Source organism: Erithacus rubecula (genome assembly GCF_903797595.1).
Source record: "Erithacus rubecula genome assembly, chromosome: 4".
NCBI classification, from domain to species: Eukaryota; Metazoa; Chordata; class Aves; order Passeriformes; family Muscicapidae; genus Erithacus; species Erithacus rubecula.
The window spans coordinates 10065215-10077488 of NC_136686.1; the positions used below are offsets into that span (position 1 = coordinate 10065215).

At 38.8% G+C, this 12274-nt stretch overlaps 1 protein-coding gene across 2 annotated transcripts in view; it reads left to right on the top strand.

The window, feature by feature from the left end:
* LRP6 (LDL receptor related protein 6) overlaps positions 1–12274 on the top strand; it is a 115207-nt gene that overhangs the window by 32613 nt on the left and 70320 nt on the right. The window lies entirely within an intron of this gene.

The window sequence follows — 12274 nt, forward strand, 5'->3', positions numbered from 1 at the left end:
ATTAAACTTCAAGGAGTCTAGCTTGATGTTCCTCTTTCTAGATGATCAAGTTTTCTTCATTCCATCGTTCACAGACAAAATTACTATGGGTTTTTTCTGTTTGTTTTCAGAGGTTTTTCCCATTAGTCAAAATGAGTCAAGATCCAGTTCATTGCAGGGGATACACAACAAAAATAGCTATACATATAGTTCTGGTACTATGTTTTCTTGTAAGTATCTTTGTGTGAGCTTTATTTAAATGATCTAGGAAAATTTGCTTGAGTTTTGCATTGAAAAAAAAAAACAACCCTAGTCCCTGCTTTGACTGGAGTTTCATATCTGTCTAGAAGGAGCTACCTACAGAGGAGATGATGGCCCTGCTTAAATATATAAGTTGATGACTTCACTTAATCCAGGAATTAGTGCCTCAGTAACATCAGTTTGGATTGATGATTCTTTGCCTTTGAAAAGAACAAAAAAACCACATAGTAACCTCTCATTAGGATATTAATGAAAGTTCAATTCTTGCCAAATTGAGAAAGCCTTATTTCTTTCACTGTTATTTGGGACCTCAAAAAAGGCACAAATCCTATTTCTTTCTGTTGGACAGCCAAAAAGCAATCTTTGAGGGGAGATATTATTTTGCCATACTTAGGTACCCAACTGCCTGAGTTGACCTTTACAGACACCTCAGCTGCCTTTACCATCAATGCAGCAGGGTGGCTTTTTCCTTAGGCTGTAAACTCTGCAAAAAGCTACTTCTTTCCACCTTCTGTTTGAGGAGCCTAGCTGGTGAGCTCACCCTTTAAAATTGAGTTTTAAAATTGGACCTTGTGATTAATACCACTTACCCTCAAAAGACTGTCTGATTATTTAGAATTAATAACTATTTGTTTCAGTGCGAGATTTGCTGAGCAAAGCTGCTTCTATGGACTGCAAAAATAGAGGGAAAAATGTATGTTCTTCGTTTGAAAAATGACTATGTTGGGTGCCCTGGGTGTCCCTGTGTGCAGGGAGGGTCAGAGCAGGACCAGGCTCTGCTCGGGGGGCCAAGCAATGGCACCAGAGCCACGGGCAGGGACTGAGCCCAGGGGGTTCCACCTGGACATGAGGCACAACTTCTTCCCTGGGCAGTGCCTGGGCACTGGACAGGTTGTCCTGAGAGGGTGTGGAGTCTCCTCATCCCCCTTTTAATAGGAGTGCTTATGGCTGTTATGCACTGATGTTTGAATTTGCTTTGGAAAATCTTTTAGGCATTGCAGCCTAGTGTAGAGGAGCACTGAACAGCTCTGAGAAGATTTTTATACTGAAAATCTTAAGGGGATAATAAAGTCATCAGTATGTACAACCCTGTAATTTCATGTATTACTTGGAATTTCAGCTTCTTAGCTTCCTTGAGTACAGAGTATTGAATACTATGCTAGGAAAGGGCTTGTTTACAGAATTAATTCTTTCTGTACTGGAAAACCGCTTTCTCAAGCAACTAGTTAGCAAGTCAGCTCACTCAGTTTATCCTGTAGAAATGAGTCGATTAGACTGGAGGTAGAAAAATTACCTCGATACCCCTACCCCCTTTCTTCAAATTTTTGAGTTGTGACTTGGGGATTGGCATTGTCACTGGTGTGGGAAGGGAGTTGATTAGAAGCAGCTTTTAGGATGTGTTTGCTGCTGTCCTTAAGTCAATTTTCTTTCCTCATTCTGTGGAGAAGCTGCAGTGTCTGTGTTTTTGGATTTTTAATTAGTAGAGTTAAGCTAAATATGCATTTGTTTCCATTATCAAGTAATAGAGTATATCTTTCTGGTCTAGCCATCCCTTTTATACAATTGGGGTGATTTTGTCAAGTTCTTAGTGGCAGGTATTGAGTGGTCCATCCAGGACCACTCTGGTAGTTGTTGTTGCACCACCTGAGATGGAACCGTATCTCCTTCCAGATGCACACCTGCACTCACCCAGGCAGACCAGGTTTCCCACAGCAGAGTGTCTGTAATGTGCATTGATCCTTAAAATATTTTTATCTTGGTGCAATAGTTAAATAACAAAATAACAGCTGGAGCTGAGTGCGTCAGAGGCCCTGAACAAAGGAAACCCTGGCTTTTTATACCCTCACAGTCTAATAGCAGGCAAGTCTGGGGACTGTCAGTCCTGTCTCTGAGTCACTCTGGTCACCTGACTGTGTCACAGGTCCTAGTGCCATTTGTTATCTAAAGGGTTGGTCCTTTACCTCCTCACTGTTAATTCTGGAAAACCAACCTATCCTGGCAGCTCACAGTAGTCTGCAGAACAGAAGAGGAGCAAGGTTATAAAGAGTTAAGTTTATTTTGAATATATTAGCCATCTGTATTTCTTACACACTTGGGGGAAATTTTTACTGTTGCCTTCCTTTGGACACCCTCTAATAGTTTAATGTCTCTCTGATATTGTGGCACCCAAAACTTCACACAGTATTCCAGGTGAGGCTGCCCCAGCCCAGAGCAGGACAATCCCTCCCTGGCCTGGCCAGCCATGCAGGGCCTGGTGTCCCCAGGACAGGGATGTCCCTCCTGGCTCCAGGACACTGCAGCCTCATGTCCAACTGGCCACTGACCAGGACCCCCAGGTCCCTTTCCCTGGCACTGCTTTCCAGCCTCTCATTGCCAGTCTGTCCCTGCATCCAAGGCTGCCCCATCCCAGGTGCAGCATCCAGCACTGTCCCTTGCTGAACTTGAGATGGCTGTTGATTGCCCAGCCTTTTAATCTTTCCAGATCCCTCTGCAGGGCCTTTCTGAATATGTTTGTTTCCCATTGAAGGAAGCAATAAGTTTCACTACAGAGCAAAATGAAAACTAAAAAGACAATTTGCAACAAGGAGTATCTACATACAAGCAGAAATGCCTTTTCATGGATTCTACTGGTTTAAATCTTGCAGAATGTGGGAAGGTTGCCTTTCCCCTGTGCTGGTGACCAGTAGTGATGGTGTCTCCAAAGGGCAGTTCTAAAGGGTAGATTACAGTGAATATATATTATTCTTATAAAATGAATTCCTGTCATTGTACTCTGTACCCACAAAATTATAAAAACCACAAATTTAACAGGCACTATTATTTTCTTTTGAGCAAGGTGTAACTTGGTGGGTGTCTTTTTTTTTTTAAATTTTTCCTTTAAAAGTCTAAATCATATAAGACCTGTAGGGAGCACAGTAAAAGAGGCACTTTAGAACTCCCTTCTTGCAGCCTATTCCAGCAGGGTTAGTGCCTGGTCTCCTGTGCTCCTCAATTTCTGCAAGCCAACTTCTCCCACTGGTTCAGGGCAGTAAGAAGTTTTCCCCTCTGCCTGTGCATATTTGATTTTGTTGTGCTTTAGTTTAATTTTCCCAACTCTCTATTTTCTCTGTGCCTTTTGTTCTGCATTTTTCTAACAGATGAACTGCAATGAGTGAAAATACAGCAATAGACATTACCTGAGATTGTCACATATTTAAAGCTGCCATTTTCTATTCCTACATAGAAAACTTTGGAGCACTTTATAGCTGAAAAAGAGGGACTTCTCTCTTTCTGATATAACACAGTTGTATACTAGAAAGGTTTTCATACCTAACAGTGAGTCTTTAAAGTATTCAACTGTAAATTCACAATATATTTAGATATAGAAAACATGTTTATTTGGTTTTGAGATGTCTGTTCATCTTAATCATAGTCTTTTGCTTATCATACATGTATTAACATATAATTTACTTTATATGTGGGTAGTGTTTTGTTTAATGTGACAGCTTTGCAAGTTAAATGCAGAGAGCAATTACCCTGTTTTGTTAAAACAGATGAATGAGTTTTTCTATAAAATTACTCCAGTTATTATCTTCTGCAGGAAAAGCTTTGAACTAGATAGATTTGTTAAGTTTGCATGGTTTGAAAACAAGATCATTGATTTGACCTAGGTGGGCTTCTTTGGTACCATCACTGTTTTGGGGCTTTCTGCACATCTCTACATTTTTTCCCTCCTATTGCAATGTCATCAACACATCTTTTTCACCTCTTTGGAGTGATTTGGAATGGGGTAAGATAGCCAGAGGAAGGTAGCCAGTAGCAGGTGTAGGGAGAGAAGCTTTTGGGACCTTCTGCATCAACTCTTTGCACTAATGCAGAAGGGAGGTGGGAAAGTGGCAGGCTTGAGTGGCAAAAGCAACTACAAACAGAAGGATCACTTTTATAGGTAAAGTATTTGCTGGGTAAGAAAGGAGCATTAAATATGCAAAATATTGCTGGAATCTTACTTTATGCTTCTGACACCGTCAAAGTAGCAAAGAAAACAGAAGGTTTTGCTGATGTTGAAAATCTCAATTGGCAATGGGCAATCTCAATGGGTAATTTCTAGAGGCCACTTATGTATGCAATAGTTCCCCACATTGCTGCTCAGTAAATGAAGACATCTCCTCCCTCAGATTTTTAGTGTATCATGATATCATTTCTGTAGTATCTGTTTCTTACTTGCCCTCCCAAGAAGCAGCTGAGTTTCAAAACTCGCTCTTTTATGTAATTAAATTGCTCAAAATCTGATCCTTTTTTCCCTCTTTCAGATATTGTAAGGAAAATGGGGAAGAACATTTCTCTGTTGGTAAGCAGCCTGTATTTTGTAAAAACCCTTTAACAGTGTTTAGTATAATTTTTCTAAATTTTGTGAGCTAATGGCAAGTTATCAGCACTTTTTTTCTCCTGACCAATTCAAGCTTGAGGTGAAAGGTTTAAACTAGAGTGAGTCTTATACTTGAGTGACTGGAAGCATACTTGGATTTTTTCCCTTAGTGTCATATTTGGTGGGCATTTTTTGTGTGCCTTGTTAGCAGATATCTCGGGAATGAGGCCTGTGCTAGGGTGAGGATTTGGAATTTCTCCCCACTTTTGATGTATCTGTCTGCTGGAAGCAATTTGTATGCGAGTGCATGGTCAATGGTGGCTCTTACTGGAAGAGCAGGTGAGTTGCCTGTGAAAGAAGCCTGTAGGAGAAAAGCTTATGACCTGGGTTTAAAGCTGAGTTAATTGATCTTTAACTTCAGTATTCTAGGTGCATAATAGTTGCTGTAGAGTGCATAGTCACTTTTTCCATAAAAATTGAATCCCAGTGCTTAATATTTGGCTTTTTACAGTAGGAATGGAAAAGTAGGAGCATTCTTATTTCCTTTATAGGAAAATCTAACCTAGCAAATACTTGAGTAAAGTCTCAGACATCTCAGTTATTTCATAATAATATTTTCACTATAAAAATGAAGTGATGTTTGTTCCATCTGAGTATGAAGCCAGTATTCAGACCACATTTAGTGGACCTTTTCTGGGCAAACATTGTTTCTTCTCAATAAAAGCCAAGTCTACCTAGGTTTGTATCTCCAAAATTAGGTCTCTAACGAAATCTTGTGTAATGTAACCTGTCTCATTATGCATTAATTACAATATGTCCCTTTATTTTTATCCTTCCTGCCCTCTGTAGAGAAACCTCTCCTCTTCCTCCCATCCCCCTTTTTTTTTTGTGGTTTTTTTTGTAATGAGTATCATGTAGCTTTTGTTTAAAAGCAAGGCCATATTTTATGTAATTTTGTGATGTGAAAAGGTGTGTTCCACTTTCTTACAGGAGAGTAAGTGATTTAGTGATTCTGGTGGATGATTAAAGTGGCATGAGGTTGGTTTCCATAACTGATAAATAACAAACTGATAAATCACAAGGACAGGAGCTGCACTGAAAATGTACTCAACCCCTAGATGACATGAATTGAATTTTAAAAAAAGCCTAAATAATGATGGTTACATGCAAGTAAGACTGATTTACATACCAAACAATAGGATGAAAACTATGAAAAAAGAATTAGCAGTATGCTGAAATGTGGTATGGAGGGTAAGATTCAGCATGGCTTGGCAGAACATTAAAGTTCTGTAGGGCTTCTTGGAGGAATCAGGAATCAAGAACATACAAATCTATTTGGTAGCTGTGTACTGAGAGGGGGCTGAATAACAAGGGGATATTTTAATAATGAAAGACTTGGAATGATAAAAAAGAAATCTCATAGAGGAAAAGTTGCTAAAGGATCTCATGATACTGAACGTGTTCTTCACAATTTCAGTTGATGGCAGACAGGTCATATCCCTGATAGTTGTTTTAACCTAATCTCTTGTTCCTAGCTGTGCCATCCTGCCCTTCCATCTTTCTGCACAGGTACCCACTTAATGTTATGGTGAACTGCATCAGGGGATTGATGGGCTCCAACTTAGAGTAAACTTCATGAAATCAGATAATAAAGTTGACTGAGTGAGTCTTGGTTAAAAACTGTTCACCTTGTAAGGTGACTCTGCATTAAGGATTGCTGGTATGGTTATAACAGTATATTGTGTTTGCTGGGTGTAAGTGATGTAACTGTGGAGTACCTGGAATGGAGGAGTTCATAACTCCAAGCCTTGCACAGCAATGGGGTATTCCTAGATTTTTGCTTCTGAGAAACAGCCCAGAATGCCAAATGGCAGATTTGTCTCTCTTGCCCTCTAAGCAACTGAGCAACACAACTGTCATAAATGACTGTGCTCTCTTGCCATGGAGAAGTGTGTGTGTTTCTAGGGCTTCAATTTAAGATACAAGTATAGGGAAAAGTATTTCTGCCCTTCCTGCATTCAGGATGTATAGGGAGATATGGAAAATAAGTCTCCCATTTTTTTTAATTGAAATATAAGGAACAAGTTTGGTTATGACTGAGCTGAAAAAGCAAGGAGGGAATAATTACTGTAGCAGCTGACTTGTCTAGTTTCAATCCAAAGCTCTTTGAAATTACAGAGTTCTAAATTCTTATTTACAAACTAAATATGTGCAGTGCAAATGTTTATAGTTTTAGTGCAAGTCCCTGTAAAGAAGCAGCTTTTTTTCATTTTACAAAGGAGGTAAATTTTGTCTGAGAAAGATGAAGAACTGTGATCCCACCATTTTCTCACAGCTTTTCCCCACTTGTAGTTTTAATGTAGCCAAATATTCTTTTGTATGAGCTTTCATAATTTTGTTCAGTTTACAGGTACATAGAGATCTGCACTTTTCAGTAGGTTTTGAAAGAGCTATTTGGAAGGTGTGTTTCTGTGTATGTGGGCTCCTCCTGGGCAGTGCTGGAGGCATTGCCAGAGCAGACCTCTGTGGGACTCCTCAGCCCTGCAGAGTTACCCAGCATGTTCCTGGCTCTGCTTCTTTCCTGGCCTCTTGAGAGAGACTGTCACAGTTGTTGGTTTGTGGTAATTTTGTTTATGTGTTTGTTTTTTTGAAAGTCTGTCAGAACTGCCAGCTGATTTTCTTTCCTCTATTTTCATGTTGTATCTGAAGAACCATGGTAGGTTGGAAGGCAAGGAATTTTCTTCTCTTATTTTGTCCATCTCCTGTTACAGTAATTACATTTTAGTTTTCTGTTAGCTTCCCTGCTGTCTGAACTTGGCAGGATCTGGTGTATTATATCTGGAGTGGTTCCTGTGCGAGAGGCTGGCTGGAGTCTTGCAGAGCACGTTTGGATCTTGGTTCTCTCCTGCGGTCAGCAAGGGTCTAGAGATGATGTTAATTGGTAACAGAAAGGGGAAATTGTATCCCTCCCTCTTTTTTTTGTTTAAACTGGGAAAATTGTTTCAAATACTGTTTTTCAAATGTTGTTAAGTTTTGACAGGCTTTATTTCCTGCTTGCTCTAGGAGAAACCAAAAAATGGCTTTTGTTTTCTAACTGGAAGGCACGTCATGAGACCTTTTGTGTCTGGAGATAGAAAAGGTTAATTTATGAGTTCAAGAAGCAAGAGACCTTTCCAGCTGCTCAAAAAATTAAAATTCTGCCTTTGTAAGCATTCAGCAAAAAAAAAAAATAAAGAAAAAAACCCTGCTTCTTGATTTTTAATGAAGATCTTTCTCTTTTTCCTGGAGATCTGTGGCCAAAAGGACAACCATATGCATGAGACTACGCAGTGCATCAGTGTATGTTTGGTTTGACAGCTAAGTCAAACTTTACTTCCTACAGACCCTCAGAAGTGTCTGGGTGAAAATGAAAAACAATCTCTCATCTGTTTTGTTTGATTGCCCAGCATTTTCTTTAAACTGGAATACCTGAAGACAGAGGCCATGGTAACTAGCTTGAGTACTGAGTTTTTTCTTTTTGGTTATGAAATGAGAATATCATGTAGGTTTGTGCTTCAATGTTGATTTCTTATGAAAGACTCTTAGTGGCTTTTCTAAAGCATTACTTTCAGGGTTTATGAATCCCATCTATAAAATCTCATTCTAGTTTTATAATTCGTTCTTGATACTGAGCTAGAGACAAAGCATCACCTTTTGATTTCTTCATTGCAGCTTTTTTATTCCAAAAGTAGAATGTTTGCATCCCTTATTTTAGAAATTGTTTCCAAGAAAAGGGAAGTCTGGTGATTACTTTATTTCTCCTGGTAGATATAGATAGTCTGAGTCGAAGAGTAAAACCAGCTCCAAAGTGGAAATCCTCACATTGCCATTCTGGTTACAGATAGATTTTGCTTGATTAGTGTCTTGCCTGATGTCCTAGGATAAATGCAGACATTTGCATTAAAATGCTATCACCAGGACAGCATCCTCATCTTGAAGGAACCAGTATAGAGCATACTGGGCAAAATATTTGTGATGCCATATTGAGGTGTCCTTGTCACAGGTCATTGTGTTCCAGTCACTGCACAGAGACCCCGTCTAGGTTTAGTGCTGATAGTCTGGCCTGTGAAATTCAATAGCTGAGATTCAAGCACTTGTGTAGTTGTGCTCATCCTCCACCCACCCCGAGGTGCAAGGGATGGGGATGGAGGGAACAGTTAAAGAGGCACAGCTGGGCCAGCTGATGCTTGCGTGTCAAGCATTTTCAGAACATCTAGGTTGTTCACACATTTACTAGACACGCTGATGCCTTGCAGAAGAGTGAAATAAAAAAGGCTTGATTTTCAGTGTAAAAAATCTCGGTTTGGTTTTGTCCAGTGTACATAACAGTGCTTAAGGCAAGTGATTCAGAGCCAGCTGTGCCTACTTGAAATGGGAAACTGCTGCTCTGTTGGGAACCCATGGGCTTCTGAATCCAAAATAAGGCTAAAAAGTAAAAGATTCAGTGTATTAGGATGTTAACAGTTCCCTGCTTAATTCACACCCATTCCTCACATAGCTGCTCTTACTATGTGCAAGAGTAGTATCGAGGTAACCAAAAAGCTGCTCATAGGGTAATTTGCACAGAAAATAATGTTGACTGCACTGAATATTAACATATTATTGTAAAGCAGCTCTGAAAATTACATGCAACTAATCCACTCAATCAACTAATATATTTCTTTACAGAGACAAGCTATTGTAAAAGAGTACAGTTCTCAGCTAGCTAAGAACATATTTTCTTTCATGTTTATCTTGATTGTATCCCCAAAGGCTATTTCTTCCTCTCTTTTATGAAGAATTATTTCCATATTTAATTTATATGTACATTTTTTTCTTTTTCTGGAGGACTGAAAATATTTTCAATCTTTTGCAGTCAGTTGAGAAACTTGTTATTAAAATCTTCTTGTCATACTTTTAGTCCCCTTATTTGAAAATCCATTTTCTATGTCTTTCAGTACTGCTCTGTGCTTCTTGTCCCTTTGTGAAATTGCCTCAGAAGGAGTCTCCATTCAACTACCTGAAGGGTCACTTGATTCAAATATCTTTTTGTAAACTCCTGAACATTTCTTCTCAAGTCAAGAGCTATTTTCAATAACCAAACATACTTATTGTGTTTTCCTGAGCTATGGCAGTGCCTCATGTTTAACTTGGTATGCTTTGTTTAGAGGAGTGGCAGTCCTGTTAGTGCTGGAGCAGGCTGTGTTTCACAGGGTCCACTCTAGAGCTGATGAGCTCCACAGGGGCTGCTGCAGGCTCTGAAGTTTGGCAGCTCTCCCTGTAGAGCTCAGGAGTTCTTAGGGCATGAACCGTGCATAATTGGGACCAAGCAAAGCTGGGGCCTTTACTGTGAAGGACTTCACCAAATAACTCACTGTCCTAATAAAGCAGCTGCTTTTGCTGCTGAATAGCATTCAGGAAAATGAACGTTTACAGATCAGAAAGTTGAAAGGCTGATGGATGCTGGCAATAAATTTCTCTCCTTCTCTGCTTACTGTTGGAAATCACTGCTAAATTAAAACATGTAATCTTGGCATGGTTTTTTTTTCTCTGGATGGGGGATATTCTGCCATCAGAGTGCCTAGACTTTATGGGCTTTTTGGAAAAAAAGCTCTGTTTGTTTTTTTTTTTTTTGGTTTTTTTTTTTTTTTTTTTTTTGTCATCATGCGGAATGAACTGTGACGTACTGTTTCATCCTTTTCATTTGGTTGGGGTTTTGTTTTGCTATGGTAAAACCTTCTGTTGGAGACAAATCAAAGTTACATCTATAACAGTGCATAGCAATTCCTGGGGCCTTTTAGGAGGAAGTTTTATTGCCAGGATTCACTTTATGCACCAGAATGCAAAAAACAAAAAAAACTGCTAGATTTAAAGAGGCATAGAAAACAGTTTGTAGGAAAAGACTATCAAAACACTTTCTCTATTTAGTCATAAATTTTAATGATGGGATAAACTTTAAGATAAACCAATATTCTGGGCTACAGTCAAACAAAACACCAACTAGGTGTTTTTTTTTTTTTAATTTAAGTCTAAGAACATTCTTTTCTATTAGTGTATGTCAAATACTTGATGTTCCTTAATCCCTTTGGAGGAGGGCATGTCTCTGTAATACTGAAAATTACAAGCTCACAATAAAAAGAACCACACTTTGTTGTTTTTCTTCTTCTTTTAGATTTTTATAACAGTTCACAACCATTTCCAGAGTCTGTTGGTAAAATTGAAATTTAGATTCCTGGATTTTAATTGTATTGCAAGGTATATATAATTAGATTATTTAGCACAAGACATTGCTTTTCTCTTGTTTTTCTCTATCCCATGGCTTTGGTGGCGGCTTTTTTTTTTTTTTTTTTAATTGAAATAACTAATGTGTTTGAAGAAAATGGGGAAGAGGGAGAATGGCCCTTGCCTTGTCTGCATGGCTGTCATCAGCTGGAGCATGGTTCCAAAGATTTTTTAATGAAGACATTAAAACCCACAGGTTTTCAAGCAAGGTGGAGGAAAACAAATGTGACCTTGGAAAAAACCAAACTGTTGAAAAAAGTGCATGGAGGTCACTGGAGCTGATTGGAAATATTATTGAATCTTAAAGCTAGTTCTGTGTGTGTGTTCTTCTGACAAATGAAATAGGGCTGGTTTTGTGAAATCTGGGAAACTTTTTATTTCTTACCAAATTACCCTTACCTGTTTTTGCTTAAGTAATTGCAATGTGCATGAAAAGTGAGACAGGGAAGAATATGGGGCTATACATAAATTATTACTGTAATTAATGAGCTGGTTTAGCCCAAAAAAGTCAGTCCAGCAGGCTAGTAAGGGCCTTGGAACCTATTAACCTTGATTTGGAAGCCTAAGACTTGACAACTGGGCCAAAGCAGAGCTGTCTGAAAGATGTAAATATCTCTTTTTCTCTCTTCTTTCTTACATGCTCACTGGTGAAATGCTGCCTGACTTTTTTAACATTTCTTTTTGCAAGTGTGGTTTCTTATTGCATAGCTTGCCCAGGTGCCTTGCTACTGTGCTACTTATCTGGAAATTATTTGGGGTTTGTCCTTCTTCCTGATGAAAAACCAGTTTATCTGCGGCACTTGTTTATGCCTACAGAAATCTCACATGTTCTGTACAGATATTTTTGTGCTCTGTGTTAAGATAAATGTGTTGCTCCATGAATAATGACTCGCTTGGGATCAAATAGGACAATATTTGTTGATCAGCTGCATTTCTATCCACAGATATTGCTGCACATTAAAACAAACATGCTGTAGACGTAAAGAATTAAAGGGGAAGATACAACATGGAATTTCCTGAATAATAATAATAATAATAATAATTTTTAAAATAATTGTTGCAAAAAATAATTTCATCTGCAAGTGTTTCTTAAATGTGTTGCACATGTGTTTTCTTTTAGAGGATGAGTGGCTAGGCCTCTTCACATGTGGGTACCATATACTGACCTGTTGTGATTGTGTGATGATCTGAGCTATTTTAAAGGCTTCAGGTCTTTCCTAATCTGGATTGTTTTGACTGAGCCAGGCTAAGGAGCACAGATACAAGCAGGTATGACATTATGAGAAGCAATTTAGGACAGTAGTCTGTTCCAGCAGCAACAACAAAACAGAGCAAGCACCATGGACTCACTTTGGCTGATCTGTTTATATTCTATGGTGCATCAGTTTA